Source organism: Balaenoptera acutorostrata, chromosome 3 (genome assembly GCF_949987535.1).
Source record: "Balaenoptera acutorostrata chromosome 3, mBalAcu1.1, whole genome shotgun sequence".
NCBI lineage: Eukaryota > Metazoa > Chordata > Mammalia > Artiodactyla > Balaenopteridae > Balaenoptera > Balaenoptera acutorostrata.
The window spans coordinates 87,174,483-87,192,944 of NC_080066.1; the positions used below are offsets into that span (position 1 = coordinate 87,174,483).

At 37.0% G+C, this 18,462-nt stretch overlaps 1 long non-coding RNA gene across 1 annotated transcript; it reads right to left on the bottom strand.

The window, feature by feature from the left end:
- Positions 1 to 345: 345 nt before the first annotated feature.
- Positions 346 to 17,182, bottom strand: LOC114236327 (uncharacterized). The gene is made up of 3 exons (XR_003622296.2): positions 17,075 to 17,182; positions 8,988 to 9,127; positions 346 to 466 (listed from the first exon to the last, which is right to left on the bottom strand). It is a non-coding gene; the product is annotated as an uncharacterized LOC114236327 (long non-coding RNA).
- Between the last annotated feature and the right edge of the window lie 1,280 nt (positions 17,183 to 18,462).

Below are 18,462 nucleotides of genomic sequence, written 5' to 3' on the forward strand. Positions count from 1 at the left end.
TAGACTGAACATCTTTACAGTGGAATAGGCTGACAATTTGGTCAAATTTAATTCAAAAAATTCTCAGGGACATGTTCATGAAATGTCAAAGAGAGACTCTGGAAAGTATTCTAAAAATACTTTTCAATGACTTTTATAACAACTTCAGTAGTTATTTTCTCTGCCTCATCTAGAGCTATTAATGGACTCAGCAAAGCACTGGAGTTTCACACTTTGATGATACTATTCCATGTAATGTATGTGCAAATACTTTCAGCGTTTCCAGTTTTACAAAGTTCAGATTTGAAACCAAACTAATAAACAGTCTTCTTTTTAATTACTTATTTAAATATGCAGGTGTAGGTCATTCAGAGTTAGTTGGCTTTGATATTCAGCTGTCATATTTATAATTCAAACACATGAGGTTGAGTTTTTGGAGATGTTCCAGTCCAAATTTGAGTCCATATGTGAGTCATCAGTATAGTATCTGTAAAGGAATTCAAGCATATTTGTGTTCAAACTCCAGTTCTGTCACTTCTTACCTCTGTAAGCTTGGGCAGGTAATGTGCTTCCTCTGAGACTCAGTTTCTTCCTCTGTAAAATGAGGATATACTACCTACCTCATGTGGTTGTTCGAGGACTGTCAAAGCACAAATTCTTAAATCATTGAAAACATAATTCTCATGTGAATAGATGATGAGTTAAGTGCCATTTAACTCAATCAGAATACAAGAGCAAATGTGAAGAACTGGAATTTAAGTAATCAGTGGAAAAGGCATTGATGAAATGAGATTGCAAAGTAAGATCTAAAACTGGTTAGTATTCTAAAGGGAAATAACCTTGGAGGTATTTTTATATAGTAACTATAACCTTGGAGGTAAATTTCTCTATCAGAAAACAAAAATAAATGATCATCATGCCTTATCAATTTTCTATAAATCATCCTCCAACTTTACAGAATCCTTAATCTGGTCCTTATTGCATTATTAGTCAAAGTTATATTTCCCAAAAGAGTCAGATGGCCCTTGGGTGGGCTTGATGGATAATGGGCTAGCATGATATTAATGGATCACACAATCCTTTTTTTTTTTTTTTGGCCTTAATTTCCAAGTCTGGGATAACTTTTCCTGAATGGGATCAAATGAGATATATATAAAAGAGCCTAATACAGTGGTTTAATCATAGTTAATGCTTTTAGATATTCCCTGTTCTCCTACATGCCTGCATAGACTTAACTAGATGTTAGTTTTCAGTGTCTAATTTGTCATTAGTTTCACTGCGTTGTAACATTTTTGAAAGATTTGCAAACTTTTACTAAATATTTTGGCACTTGTGGTGTTTGATGTTTAGTCTCTTTATTGGAAACTCATTGGGGAGAGTTTTTGTTCCATTGATCAACTGATTTTTTTTTTCTCTCCTTTACATGCCTAGGGAAAATGTACATCATTCTTAGGATCAGAGTCAAGAATAAAATGAACCAATTTGACCTATGTTTAAGGGATGGGAAAGATTAGGAATGGTCCACGTTTGCAAATTCAGTTCAAATTAAATAAGGCTGTTTATAAGCAGATAATGTGGATAGCTGTGAGAGAAACACATTTATCAGTTTACTATGGCCCCATGAGATGCAAATGAACTCACGTACCCATTGCGAGGTCATTCAAGTGCCAGGGATTATTTTGAGCCTGAAGATAAAAAAGCCTGAGTGGTGATGGTGATGCACTGGGGAATAGTAAAATTTTAGATTTACATAAATATTATCAGATTATTTGGAAAGAAAAAAATTCTATATTCAGGACTAAAGTTGATAACTATGTGTTTTTAAAGTCTCTGTCCAAGTTTTGAGCTCTTATAGGCAATTACAAATTGTGTTTCCCAGAGGAGGGATCAAGATGGCGGAATAGGAGGATGTGGAGCTCACCTCCCCATACAAACACATCAAAAAAAATCTACATATGGGACAATTCTTAAGGAAAACTAATTGGAAACTGGCAGAAGAACTCCTATACCAAAGCTGCAGGAAAGATCTCCACGTAACAAGGTAGGACAGAAAAAATGCATAGGGTAGGGACCCCCACCCCTGAGAGGAATCTGAAAGGAAAAGAAGTTCTGCATTGGTGGACCCTCACCTGGGGGAGCGAGCAGGTCGAGCCACAATCTGGGTGTCCCAGTCCTCAGGAACAGCACAGAGGAGACAAAGCCTGTTGGCTACTGGGAGAACTGCTGGGACAGATAGAAGGGCTGGAGAAGCCCAGAATCTACTCCAAGGAGTGTGCGTGTGCTGTCTCATCAACAGTCATGACAAAGAGAGACTTGCACTGGCAGCTGTCACCTCACTGCACTCCCCAATCTGAATGGGGCAGACACCCAGTCCTGCTCACTCCATACCATAGATTGGCATGAGATCTGGGCCAACCAGCCCTGGGAAAATACTTGGGATAGCTACACAGAGACAGACTGGGGTCTGGGGTGTGACCCAGTTAGGGTGGTGGTGGTCGTTGTCAGTGCATGCCTGGGCGGAGCTGCAGGAGCATGCCACAGTTAGTCTCCCAGCCCAGTGAGTGCTCCAGCTCCACCCACTCCACACTGCAGCTTAGCACTGGATCTGGGGTAGACAGGTCCTGGGAGATGTCTGCCACAGAGACAGCCCAGATCTCTGGCAGCAGCTTAGCCACCTCAATTCCTGCAGTCACAAAGCCCCAACCCCAGTCCTAGACTAGTGAATGCTCTGGCCCAGCCACTCCACACCACAACCTTGCACTAGATCTAGGACCAACACAACAGGGGAAGGGATGTGACCTTAGGCTGCATCCAGGTGGAGCTGCAGAGGCCTACACAGGCAGCACATCTATCCTCTGTGAATGCATGGGCTTCACTTGCTTTAGCAATCACCTCCTTTAGGTCAGGGCATGCACTCAGGGGGAACGGAGCCTGATTGAGCCTGAATATCAGGGTTTCTACTCTCACTACTGGGGACCAGACCTCACCCCTGACAAGACGGCGACAGCCATGGACAGAGAGGAAGTCCCACCTTACACCCTGCACAGACTTTAGACCCAACACCAACCACACCCCCTATCAAGGGGAAAACAGCCAGCACCCTAAGGAAAGATGTGGCTGGTGTCCATATCAAAACCAACCCTCTCACCGAAGATATTACACACACAGAGTCTACACAGGGATGCTCCCACATAAAAACACCCTTCAAGCCCACAAAAGATAACAGTTCCTCCTAAATTCATAGAGACACAGAAAATTAGATAAAATGAAAATGCAGAAACTACTCCCCAAAAAAAGAGCAAGAGAAATCCCCTGAAAGAAAACATAATGAAACAGAGCTCACTAGTCTACCAGATCCTCAGTTCAAAAGGTGGTAATAAAAATGCTAACTGAATTAAGAAAGATTATTGATAGAAATGCAGATCATTGCAACAAGGAACTAGAAACTATAAAGATGAACCATCAGAAAGGGATAATTCAATTTCTGAGATAAAAAGCAATCTAGAAGCAATGGATAGCTGACCAAATGACACAGAAGAACAAATAAGTGATCTGGAAGATAGAATAATGGAAATCACCCAGTCAGAACAGCAGACAGAAAGACAAATAAAAAATGAAAGCAACATATGCTATCTATGGGATAATGTAAAATGTGCCAACCTACACATAACAGGTGTTCCAGAAAGAGAAGAGAGAGGTGGGTATCAAAAATATATCTGAAGAAATTATGGCTGAAACTTCCCAAATCTAAACAAGGGAACAGATATCCTACAGGAAGCACAGGGGGTCCCAAACAAGATGAATCCAAACAGACCCATGCCAAGACATATCATAATTAATATGGCAAAAGTTAGAGATAAAGAGAAGATTCTAAAGGCAGCAAGTGACAGTCATTTACAAGGGTTACAAGGGACCCCCCCCCATAAGGCTATTAGTTGATTTCTCTGCAGAAGCTTTGCAGGCTAGAAGGGAGTGGCACAATGTAGCCAAAGTCCTGAAAGGGAAAAACTTGCAACCTAGGATATTCTATCCAGCAACATTATTATTTAGAATAGAAAGAGAGATAAAGGATATATCAAACAAGCAAAAACTAAAAGAATTCAGCATACTAAACCTATCTTAAAAGAAATATTGAAGGGTCTTCTCTAAATAGAAAAGAATCAAGAATTTATAGGAAAGGGAAAATCCCAATATGAAAGTCAAATATATAATAAGGACTGAAGATCACTTAAATAAGCCAGTACATAGATTAAAAGACAAACAAAAGAAATTGTAAAAGCGATTATAACTAAAGTAAACAGTAAAAGTAAAAGCATGAAGATGTAAACCAGGACATCAAAAACACAAAATATGAGGGAGAGGAGTTAAAAAATAGATCTTTTAGAATGTATTTGAATTTAAATGATTATCAGTTTAAAGCAACTAAATATAGTTATGGGTCAACATAATGAGCCTCATGGTAACCACAAATCAAAAAACTACAGTAGATTCACAAAAGCCAGAAAGAAAGGAACACAAGTATACCATAAAAGAAAATCATCAAACCCAAACAGGAAAATCAAAAAGAAGAAGAAATGAACCAAAAACCAAAAAAAAAAAAGACTGGAAAAACAAGGAATAAAATGGTAATACATACATATCTATCAACAATTACTTTAAATGTCAATGGAAAAAATGTTCCAATTAAAAGACATAGAGTGGCTGACTGGATTAAAAAACAAGACTGATCAATATGTTGCCTACAAGAGACTCACGTCAGAGTGAAAGACACACACAGCCTGAAAGTTAGAGGATGGAAAAGATACTTCATGCCAGTGGAAACAACAAGAAAGTGGGGGTAACAATACTCATATCAGACAAAATAGACTTTTTTTAAAAAAGTCTATAAAGAAAGACAAGGAAGAGCATTATATACGATAAAAGGACCAATACAAGAAGATAATATTAAACTTGTTAACATATATGCACCCAATAGTGGGGCACCTAAATACATAAAGCAAATACTAAGGGACATGAAGGGAGAAATTGACAATAATATAATAGGAGTAGGAGACTGTAGCAGCCCACTGACATCAATAGACAGATGACCAAGACAGAAAATCAATAAGGCAACCGAGGCCCTAAATGATACAATAGACTGGTTGACTTAATTGATATCTGTAGGACACTACATCCAAAAAACCCAGAACACATATTCTTTTCAAGCACACATGGAACATTTTCCAGGATAAACCACATTCCAGGTCACAAAATGAGGCTCAACAAATTTAAGGGGATAGAAATTATTTCAAGTAACTGTTCTGATTACAACAGTACAAACATAAAAATCAACTACAGAAAGAAAAATGGGAAAAGAACAAACACATGGAGACTAAACAACATGCTAATAAAAATCCAGTGGGTCAAAGATGAAATTAAAGGAGAAATCAGGAAATACCTCAAGACAAAAGAAAATAAAAACACAACTTTACAAAATCTATGGGATGCAGCAGAAGCAGTTCTAAGAGGGAAGTTCATAGTGATACAGGCCTCCATCAAGAAACAAGAAAAGTCTCAAATAAACAAGGTAGCCTACCACCTAAAAGAATTAGAAAAAGTACAAACAAAGCCCATAGTCAGCAGGATGAAGGAAATAATAAAGATTGGAAAGGAAATGAGTAAAATAAAATAAAAATGACAAAAGAGCAATGAAAGCAAAAGCTAGTTTTTTGAAAATATAAACAAAATTGATGAACTTTTAGCCAGGCTCACCAAGAAGAAAAGAGAGGATCCAAATAAAATAAGAAATTACAGGGGCTTCCCTGGTGGTGCAGTGGTTGAGAATCTGCCTGCCAATGCAGGGCACACGGGTTCGAGCCCTGGTCTGGGAAGATCCCACATGCCACGTAGCAACTGGGCCCGTGAGCCACAATTACTGAGCCTGCGCGTCTGGAGCCTGTGCTCCGCAACAAGAGAGGCCGCGATGGTGAGAGGCCCGCGCACCACGATGAAGAGTGGTCCCCACTTGCCACAACTAGAGAAAGCCCTCGCACAGAAACGAAGACCCAATACAGTCATAAATAAATAAATAAATAAATAAATAAATAAATAAAAAATAATGATATTAAAAAAAAAAAAGAAATTACAGAGGAGCAATAACCAATACTACAGAAATACAAAAAAAATCACAAGAGAATAATATGAACAGTTATATGCCAAATAAATTGGACAATCTAGAGGAAATGGACAAATTTCTAGAAACATACTAGTAACATTATGTTAAACATTAAACATTATGTTAAACATTCTAGAAAATTTCTAGAAACATACAGCCTGCTCAGAGTGATTCAATAAGAAACAGATAATTTGAACACACCAATCACTAGAAGTGAAGTAGGATCTGTAATAAAAAACAAACAAACAAGCAAACAAAAAAATATCTCCCTGCAAACAAAAGTCCATGACTGGAGGGCTTCACTAGGGAATTCTACCAAACATATAAAGAAGAACTTATACTGATCATTCTCAAACTATTCCAAATAATTGAAGGATTACTCCCAAATTCATTTCACAAGACCACCATTACCCTGATACTAAATCAAAAAAAGGCACTACAAAGAAAGAAAATTACATGTCAATATCTTTGTTGAATATAGATGCAAAAATCTTCAACAACATATTAGCAAACAAAATCCACAATAGAAAAAAAATAATCATACACCAATTTGGATTCATTCCAGGGTCACAAGGATGGTTCAACATATGCAAATCAATGTGATACACCACATTAACAAAAGGAAAGATAAAAACCATGTGATCATCTCAACAGACTCAGAAAAAGCATTTGGCAAAATAGACATTTCTCCAGAGAAGACATACAGATGGCCAAAAGGTACATGAAAAGATGCTCAACATTGCTAATTATTAGAGAAATGCAAATCAGAAATACAATGAGGTATCACGTCACTCCAGTCAAAATGGCCATCATTGAAAAATCTACAAATAATAAATGCTGGAAAGGGTGTGGAGAAAAAGGAACCCTCCTACATTGTTTCTGGGAATGTAAATTGGTACAGCCACTATGGAGAAGAGTGTGGAGGTTCCTTGAAAAACTAAAAATAGAGCTACCATAAGATCCTGCAATCCCACTCTTGGGCATATATCTGGAAAAAACACTAATTTGGAAAGATACATGCACCTGAATGTTCATTGCAGCACTATTTACAATAACCAGGACATGGAAGCAACCTAAGTGTCCACTGACAGATGAATGGATACAGAAGATGTGGTATATAGGTATGTGTGCATATATATATATATATATACACACACACACACACACAATAGAATAATACTCAGCCATAAAAAATAATGAAATAATGTCATTTGCAGCAACATGGATGGACCTAGTGAGATCATAGTAAGTGAAGTAAGCCAGATAGAGAAACACAAATATCTTACAATATCGCTTATATGTGGAATCTAAAAAAAAAAAAAAAAGATACAAATGAACTTATTTACAAAGCAGAAATAAATCCACAGACATAGAAAACAAACTTATGGTTACCAAAGGGGAAAGATGGGGGAAGGATAAAATAGGAGACTAGGATTAACATATACACACCTCTATATGTAAAATAAATAACCAACAAGGACCTACTATATAGCACAGGGAACTATACTCAATATTTTGTAATAACCTAGAAGGGAAAAGAATCTGGAAAAGAATAGATACATATGTATATGTATAAGTAAATCACTTTGTTGTACACCTGAAACTGACACAACATTGTAAATCAACTCTACTTCAATAAAAACAAACAAGAAGTAACATATATATGGCTCATACAACTCAACAGCAAAAAATCAAACAACCCAATTAAAAAATACACAGAAGACCTTAATAGACATTTCTTCAAATAAAACATACAGATGGCCAACAGACACACGAAAAGATGCTCAACATTGTTAATCAGAGAAATGCAAATTAACACCTCAATGAGATATAACCTCATACCTGTCAGAATGGCTATCATCAAAAAGTCTACAAAGTCTGCAAATAACAAATGTTGGCAAGTATGTGGAAAAAAGGAAGCTCTCGTACACTGTTGGAATGTAAATTGGTTCCACTGCTGTGAAAAACAGTATGGAGGTTCCTCAAAAAACTAAAATAGAACTACCCTGTGACTGAGCAATTCCACTCCTGAGTATATATCAAAAAAACCCCAAAAAACCCCCAAATCCCCACTAATTCAAAAAGATAATGCACTCCAATGTTCATAGCAGCATTATTTACAATTGCCAAGATATGGGTGCAACCTGAGTGTCCAGCAACAGATGAATGGATAAAGAATATGTGGTATGTATATACAATAGAATATTATTCAGCCATAAAAGAATGAAATTTTGGCATTTGCAACAACATGGATGGACTTGGACAGTATTATGCTAAGTGAAATAAGCCAGAGAGAGAAACACAATATTATACGACATCACTTATACATGGAATCTAAAAACTAAAACTAGTGAATGTAACAAAAAAGAGACTCCTATATAGAGAACAAACCAGTGGCTACCGGTGGGGAGAGGAAAAGGGGGTGGGGCAAGATAGGGTAGGGGATTTAGAGGTACTACTATGTATAAAATAAGCCACAAGGATATATGGTACAACACAGGGAATATAGCCAATATTTTATAATAATTATCAATGGAGTATAACCTTTAAAATTGTGAATCACTATTACATAAACCTGAACTTTATAAAACATTGTAAATCAACCATACCTCAATAAAAGAAAAAAATCTCAGTTGAAAATTTGGGGTATTTCATTGGCCTTTTCTACTTGAAGGTTCTGAACTCCAGCTTTTATACTGTCAGCACCAAAGGCTACTAAAATGTCTGTTTAGCATTTTAGCATCTTGCTAACAGCTTTCTGCTTTGATTTTTGGTTTCTTAACTTACACACATATAGCTTAGAAGACATAAAAATGCACCAAAACAAAAACTGCATGCAGAAAGTCAGACTCACTTTTCTTTGGTTCCTTTTTCTCTGGGAACTTAACTCCTCAAGTCCTGGATGTACTGTTTCTCTGGCTCAGTGAGATTACCAGAGCTTTAGGCCACCTTCTTCCATATTATCATGCCCCATGATTTGAATTGGTAAATGCCCTGGGAGAAAAAGCAGTGTAAAATATGAGACTCTCTTAATGCGTGCAGCTACTCTCTGAGATCTTGGCCCTTCAAGTTCTGGCTGCAGCAATCCTAATCCTGGGCATATATCCCAAAAAGATGAAAACTCTAATTCAAAAAGGTACATGTACCTGAATGTTTATAGCAGCACTATTTACAACAGTCAAGACATGGAAGCAACCCAAGTGCCCATCAACAGACAATTGGCTTAAGAAGATGTGGTATACATATACAATGGAATATTACTCAAACATAAAAAATGAAATACTGACATTTGCAGAAACATGGATGGACCTAGTGAATATTATGCTTAGGGAAATAAGTCAGACAGAGAAAGACGAATACTATATGACATCACTTATATGTGTAATCTAAGAAATATTACAAACGAATGTATATACAAAACAGAAACAGACTCCCAGACATAGAAAACAAACTTATGGTTACCAAAGGGGAGAGAGAGGGGCAGAGGGAGAAATTAGGAGTATGGGATTAACAGATACAAACTACTATATATAATATATAAGCAATGAGGATTTATGGTATAGCACAAGGAATTACACCCAATATTTTGTAATAACCTGTAAGGGAATATAATCTGAAAAAAAAAAAGAACTGAATATTCTACACACCTGAAACTAACACAATATGGTAAATCAATTTTTTTACTTCAATAAAAAAATGAAAAAAATGGAAAAAAGAACAAATTGTGTTTCCCATTTTAGATCTGCTATTTCTGTCTCTCTCATCTGCCCTCAGGTATATATATCTATGATCAAAAGAAAGAAAAAGAGTGGTGAAGAAAGCAAGAGGGATAAAGAGAGAAAGAAAGGAATAGAGGAAGAATCGAGGAAGGGAGATAAGAGTTTCCAGATATATATCTCTTAAGGTGATATGGCTCCTTGCAAAATCAACTTAATTCCTCAAAGGAAAAACTATTAGATTGTATTTGAAAAGCAGATAACAAAACCTCCTCCATAGTCAATGTGAGATCAAGAAAATTTCATTAGTGACCTCTAGTAGTTTTCTGGTAGCATCTTTAGGATTTTCTATGTATAGTATCATGTCATCTGCAAAGTGACTGTTTTACTTCTGCTTTTCCAATTTGGATTCCTTTTATTTCCTTTTCTTCTCTGATAGCTGTGGCTAGGACTTGCAAAACTATGTTGAATAAAAGTAGCGAGAGTGGACATCCTTGTCCTGTTCCTGATCTTAGAGAAAATGCTTTCAGCTTTTCACTATTGAGAACGATGTTGGCTGTGGGTTTGTCATATATGGCCTTTATTATGTTGAGGTAAGTTCCCTCTATGCCTACTTTCTGGAGAGTTTTTATCATAAATGGGTGTTGAATTTTGTCAAAAGCTTTTCCTGCATCGATTGAGATGATCATATGGTTTTTATTCTTGTTTGTTAATGTGGTGTATCACACTGACTGATTTGCAGATAGTGAATTCTTGCATCCTTGGTATAAATCCCACTTGATCATGGTGTATAATCCTTTTAATGTATTGGTGGATACAGTTTGCTAGTATTTTGTTGAGGAATTTTCTGTCTATGCTCATCAGGGATATTGGCCTGTAATTTTCTTTCTTTGTGGTATCTTTGTGTGGTTTTGGTGTCAGGGTGATGGTGGCCTCATAGAATGAGTTTGAGAGTTTTCCTTCCTCTGCAATTTTTTGGAAGAGTTTCAGAAGGATAGGTGTTAACTCTTCTCTAAATGTTTGATGAGGTTCGCCTGTGAAGCCATCTGGTCCTGGACTTTTGTTTGTTGGAAGTTCTTTAATAACAGTTTCAATTTCAGTACTTGTGATTGGTCTGTTCATATTTTCTATTTCTTCCTGGTTTAGTCTTGGAGGATTGTACCTTTCTAAGAATTTGTCCATTCCATGTTGTCCATTTTATTGGTATATAGTTGCTTGTAGTAGTCTCTTATGGTGCTTTGTATTTCTGTGGTGTCCATTGTAATTCTTCTTCTTCATTTCTACTTTTATTGATTTGAGCCCTCTCCCTTTTTTTCTTGATGAGTCTGGCTAAAAGTTTGTCAGTTTTGTGTATCTTTTCAAAGAACCAGCTTCTAGTTTCATTGATCTTTCTATTGTTTTCTTCATCTCTATTTCATTTATTTCTGCTCTGATCTTCATGATTTTTTTCCTTCTACTAATTTTGGGTTTTTCTTCTTTCTCTAGGTGCTTTAGGTGTAAGGTTAGGTTGTTTATTTGAGCTTTTTCTTGTTTCCTGAGGTAAGCTTGTATCGTTATAAACTTCCCTTTTAGAACTGCTTTTGCCATGTCCATAGGTTTTGGATTGTCGTGTTTTCATTGTAATTTGTCTCTAGGTATTTTTTAATTTCTTCAGTGATCCATTAGTTGTTTAGTAGCATACTGTTTAGTCTCCACGTGTTTGTGTTTTTTTACAGTTTTTTTCTTGTAGCTGATTTCTAATCTCATAGTGCTGTGGTCAGAAAATATGCTTGATATGACTTCAATTTTCTTAAGTTTACCTAGGTTTGCTTTGTGGCCCAGCACATGATCTATCCTTGAGAATGTTCCATGTGTACTTGAGAAGAATGTGTATTCTTCTGCTTTTGGATGGAATGTCCTATAAATATCAATTAAGTCCATCTGGTCTAATGTTTCATTTCAGGCCTGTTTTTCCTTATTGATTTTCTGTCTGGATGATCTGTCCATTGATGTAAGTGTGGTGTTAAAGTCCCCCACTATTATTGTGTTACTGTCAATTTTCTTTCTCCGTTTATGGCTTTTAGCATTTGCCTTATATATTGAGGTGCTCCTATGTTGGTTGCATATATATTTACAATTGTTATATCTTCTTCTTGGATTGATTCCTTGATCATTATGTAGTGTTCTTCTTTGTCTCTTGTAACAGTCTTTATTTTAAAGTCTATCAATGAATTCAGTAAAGTTGCAGGATACAACATTAAGACACAGAAATCTCTTGCATTCCTATACACTAAAAACAAAAGATAAGAAAGAGAAATTAAGGAAACAATACCATTTGCCATCACATCAAAAAGAATAAAATACCTAGGAATAAACCTATCTAAGGAGACAAAAGACCTGTACTCTGAAAACTGTAAGACGCTAATGAAAGAAATCGAAGGTGACACAAACAGATGGAAAGATATACCATATTCTTTGATTTGGAAGAATCAATATTGTCAAAATGACTATATTACCCAAGGCAATCTACAGTTTCAATGCAATCCCTATCAAATTACCAAAGACATTTTTCACAGAAGTAGAACAAAAAATTTTTAAAGTTGTATGGAAACACAAAAGACCCCAAATAACCAAAGCAATCCTGAGAAAGAAAAATGGAGCTGGAGGAATCAGGCTCGCAGACATTACACAATATGAGAAAGCTACAGTAATTAAAACAGTATGGTACTGGCACAAAAAACAGAAATATAGATCAATGGATAGAAAGCCCAGAAATAAACCCATACACCTATGGTCAATTAATCTATGACAAAGGAGGCAAGAATATACAATGGAGAAAAGACAGTCTCTTCAATAAGTTGTGCAGGGAAAACTGGACAGCTACATGTAAAAGAATGAAATTAGAACATTCTCTATCACCAGACACAAAAATAAACTTAAAATGGATTAAAGACCTAAATGCAAGACTGGATACTATAAAACTCATAGAAGCAAACATAGGGAGAACACTCTCTGACATAAATGACAGCAAGATCTTTTTTAACCCACCTCCTAGAGTAATGAAAATAAAAACAAAAATTAAAAAATGGGACCTAATTAAACTTGAAAGCTTTTGCACAGCAAAGGAAACCATAAACAAAATGAAAAGACAACCCACAGAATGGGAGAAAATATTTGCAAATGATGCAACTGACACGGGAGTAATCTCCAAAATATTTAAACAGCTTATACAGCTCCATATCAAAAAAACAAACAACCCAATCAAAAAATGAGCAGAAGATCTAAATAGACATTTCTCCAGAGAAGACATACAGATGGCCAAAAGGCACATGAAAAGATGCTCAACATCACTAATTATTAGAGAAATGCGAATCAGAAATACAATGAGGTATCACCTCACTCCAGTCAGAATAGCCATCATTGAAAAGTCTACAAAAAATAAACGCTGGAGAAGGTGAGGAGAAAAAGGAACACTCCTACATTGTTTCTGGGAATGTAAATTAGTACAGCCACTATGGAGAAGAGTATGGAGGTTCTTTAAAAAACTAAAAATAGAGCTACCATATGATCCTGCAATCCCACTCCTGGGAATGTATCTGGAGAAAAAACAACCATAATTTGAAAAGATACATTCACCCCAATGTTCACTGGAGCACTATTTATAATAGCCAAGACATGGAAGCAACCTAAGTGTCAGTCGACAGACGAATGGATAAAAAAGATGTGAGATATATCTATATAGATATATATAGATATATATAGATATATATACACAATGGAATATGACTCAGCCATAAAAAAGAATTGAATAATGCCATTTGCAGCAAGATGAATGGACCTGGAGATTATATACTAAGTGAAGTAAGACAGAGAAAGACAAATATCATATATCATTTACATGTGGAATCTAAAAAAGATACAAATGAACTTATTTACAGAACAGAAACAGACTCACAAACTTCGGAAACAAACTTATGGTCACCAAAGGGGAAAGGTGGGCTGGGGAGTGATAAATCCGAAGTTTTGGATTAACATACACACGCTATTATATATAAAACAGATAATCAATAAGGACATACTGTATAGCACAGGGAACTCTACTCAATATTCTGTAATAACCTATATGGAAAAAGAATCGGAAAAAGAATGGATATTTGTATAACTAAATCACTTTGCTGTACACCAGAAATTAACACAACATTGTAAATCAACGATACAAAATGAAAATTAGATTAAAAAAATTCATTAGGAATGGGGGCCACAAGCTCTGGCTTCTTGTGGCAGTGATGCTGCTGATTTGTGTGGGGCGGGGCATGCCACCCAACTTCCCCAGGCCTTAGTGTCCATCCATCAACGGAGAAATTGGTCCACATGGTCTCAAAGATCCTTTCTTATTCACCCATTCTCTGAGCTGTTTTTGCCAGTATTGCCTGCTATGCATTTGCAATTGTTTTTGATTGGAAGGAGGGAGGGAGGGAGAGAGGGAGGGAGAAAGAGAGATGGGGAAGAGAGAGAGAACGAGAGAGAGAGAGAGAGAGAATGAAAGAGAGAGAGAGAGAGAACGAGAGAGAGGGAGAGAGAGAGAAAGAGATCAGATCGGATGCTCTCTTGAGGGCAGGACTTGGCTTTTCTGCCGGCTTCTATTTCTCTAGAACAGTCCCTGGTGTCCTGCTATCTCCAGGTCTTTCTCAGCCTCACCACACAGGTGCTAAACCCTATAGAAGTGCTTTTGTCTGGGTCAGTTGAACCAATTTCTTACTAGTGATTCATTAAGATCTTGTATCTGCTTTCCTCTCTGCCCTTTAAAATATCAAAAGCATAAGGAAATAAAAGTAAGATATTCATGCCCAGTAAAAAGAGGCCACTTTAAAGTTCTCTCTACCTGTCCCTGGGCTTAGAGGAGATTCTTTGGGTCCCAGCTTCCTCAGGATTCCAGTTGAAACAACAGAGCTTGAGCTATTTCCTTCATAGTTATTTAGAACTTTTCAGTTTATGTATTCTTTGAGCCTTACAACAACCCTGTGAGGTGGGCAGAATGTTCATGTTGAACCCACTTTTAGGAAGAGGAAACTCTGGCACAGAGAGGTTAAGCACTTTGTCCAATATCACACAGGAAGTAAAAGAGCTAGAACTCACTGAGATGTGACACCAAATCTGCAGCTTCTTACCTGCAACTACTCATTCTACACCAAGCTCTCCTCATAGATCTGGGATTTCTAAACAGTCCATCCTCCTTCTAAAACAGTCATTCTACTTAAGGATACAGGTTCAGGGAAAGAGTGAAAACAAATGTTAAAGTGCTGGGAAATTTGTATTTCAGGTGTTCTCTTTCCCTCTTGATGCAAGTTAGCAAGATCTCCTCCTTTCCTTCCTTTCCCTTATGCATTTCATGAAGTTAGATAGGGGTGGAGTACAGACAAGGGAAATAAACATGCCTCACACTATTTTTTTAAATTACTAGAAAATGCAACAAATCAGAATTGCTTTACTTCTGATTTTTATGGTTAGGAATTGCATTACTCTGTTAGTGTGTGCACAAAATGCCTCAAGACTGATATGATCTAATTATCTCAGTTAAGTAACTCAGAATTACTATTTCACATTAAAAAAATTAGACACAAAGTTTAATAGTGGAAGAAGCCAGAAATGATTATGCCTTCTGGACTGTAATGGGTTTTTGCGGGTCAGGGATCAGATAAGCATGTGAGGCCACAATTTTCCAATTTTTACATTAACATCTGGTATTAAATGTCTGCAGTGCACTCTACTGCGTCACATTTCATTCCTCGGTGAGAAATCATAAACTTTTGCAATTCTCTAGGCTAAGCATTTTGCTGAACTGCCTGGAAGCCAGAACTAAATGACCCATGTGTTTCAAAATGCTCATTGCAAAAGATTTGGAGGACCTGGCTGGGCTGATCTGTAGGACTGGAGCTATGAATTAACCAAGAAAGAGGCCTATCTGTCCTCGCGTTTCAAAACTTCCTGGCAGATCCATTCCTGTAACTGGTGCAGAATGCAAATCAGCTTGGAGCCGCGTACGTAAATGTCCAGAGTTCAAGAAATAGTAATGATGAGTTGGCCAGAAATCTCTAGCTATCTAAATTTGGATTCCCGTAAGGTTTATAAGGGCAAGTTTAAGTTTTTAATAAACTGCAGCCCTGGGTTTGTTAAAAAAAAAAATGTTATTGGACCAGGATGCATAGTAAGATGGTGGTTAACTTACTTTGGAAGATAAAGTAATGACCAAGGAGAAATGTAGTCATTTCATCCTTGTCACAAATGTTCCTATGCTCCCTGTCTTCTTAAATGTGAGCAGAGAGTAGGGTGTTTCTTTGATGGTTGACGATTTTACTTATGGTCCCCTTTCTGACTCTCTCCTCAGTGTGCAGCACTATATAAATATATAAGTACAAAGTGATGCACAGTGATTGGACAGAAATTACATTGACTCCAGCACATCCTTGGAAAAGTTTTGAAAAAAATTCCTGTTACTTTCTTGAGATGATGACATTTTTATTAAGCGATGATTGAAAAAGAATTAATTTGGGATCATACTTAGGTGATTGGAAGAGATATTAAAATTATTATCAATCAGTTCAGCAAGGACACTGACCAGTAAGAATGGACAGGGCCATTAATGACTGACGCTGCCTTATTGTTAATGGAGGCTGGCATTCAGCCCTGTTCTGATCACATTCTAAGTCACATATGAAAACAATACCTATTTTTCTTTATAATGTACCCACTCGGTCTGAACTAGATGAAAACAAGATTTCTAAGCTAAGTAATCCATAGATATTATAGGGCAGGTCAAAATATTTTCTTGGTATTGCTTTGCTATATCAGCTAATAGTTTGTTTTCTAAAGCTCTAAAACCATGTGTTTGAACAATAGGAATAGTTTCTAACTGTACAACATTAATAACAAAATATCGTGAGGTACTGTGAATGATTTCTTATCTGTATGAATTACTGACATTATTGATCAAATATTTTTGTAAATAAAAATTTTATAAATAATTATAGTTCAGGAGTTTGGTGGTTTAGTTAGATTTTCAGTGGTAGAAAAGATCACTGGAAGTACCTTTGTGATTGACAGGACTTTGTCAAAGGTTGACACATAGTTTACATCTAGTAGACATTTCATCATCTCAAATGAAATGTGCTAAAACATTTAGCACTACTGGGCTAAGCACTGAGTGTGGGAGATGAGGGCACTAGATAAATAAGAAAGTTTCTCTTACCTGACCTTGGGGAGGTTCTAATCTGGAATCTTTCCACTGTGCATTATACATATCATAGTTCATTGACTCTTAAGATGCCGTCATTTCAAAGATGCACCATTCATTTATACACTACTTGAAAACAAACAAAAGAATGCCAATTAGAGTTGTAAAGATGCCACTGCATGTAAGATTTATTTCTAATTTCAGAGATATTGAAATATGACATATAGTAAGTACTAGACTCTAGGAAGTTGAAGAATGGCTGGTGAAAAAATACTGCATATGGTGACTACCTTTTAAAAGATGTTTGAAGAGGATAATAGTTTTAATAGTTATTAGGGGATAGAAAATATTTTTAATTTTTAAGAAAAAAGAAAAGAAACACAATGATCTCTTTTGCAGCCAAGGGACAGGGAGAGCCTAGAGAGGCAGGAGCAAGGAGCGTTCTCTCAAAGGAACACTTCAGAGGGTCTCTTCACAGAGCATTCATGATGCCAAGAACAACGAGAGCACTGCTACAGTTAACCCAGGCAGATGCACTTCCCGCCCCCCACTCCGCCCTGCAGCCCACAGAGAACATAAAAAAGCTCCAGGGCAGCTCCCCAGGGCCTACGGGGTCTGCCGAGTGCTGAGAAAGCATCTCAGGTTCTTAAAACCCTACTGTGTGGAGTCTCTGGGATTTAACTGGTATCATTCTGGCATGTTAACCTGATTAATTTACCTGTGTCTTATTTTCTGCTGTAGCATCCTCACAAAAAGAATGAGAAAGTTACATATTGATGGATTAATTTATTAATTTCATAGAGGCAAGTAGATGGTGTGGTGATTGTGAGTCAGGGCTCTGGGATCCATAGCCTGGGTTTAGCTCCACCTCCTCAGGCAAGTTCCTTAACCATCACTTCAAGCTTCACTTGTCTTACACATCTGACTGGAATAGTAATCTTACCTACCTGTATGGATTTTGTGAGGATTCAATGAAACAATGCTTATTGCAAAACCACTTGTCCTAGTGTCTGGCTTATATGAAAAGCTAAATAAATACAAATAAATAACTAAAAACTGTCCAGGTCATCAGAAGAGCGACCACATGTTTGCACTCCAGAGGGCTGTATTTCGCTTTCCCAGGAAGAGATTTACCAGCACTTCGTCTTGAAATTTTTGGCTCAGGGAGCCTAGACAGAGCTGGATTGTTGGAGAGAAGGAGGGACTTTGAGGGTTAAGGAGAAGCCCCAGTAACTGAATGCTGGAAAGATCGATCTGCATTTCTCCAACTTGGGAGATGAAGGGGTTATGCATTCTATTCGATGGCAGAGATCCTAATCCTACCTGCCTCCCAAAACCCCAAGAGGTGGCAGGTAGAGTGATGCCTGGGGTGTGATCAGCAAGTACCAAGGCCTTCAGAGCAA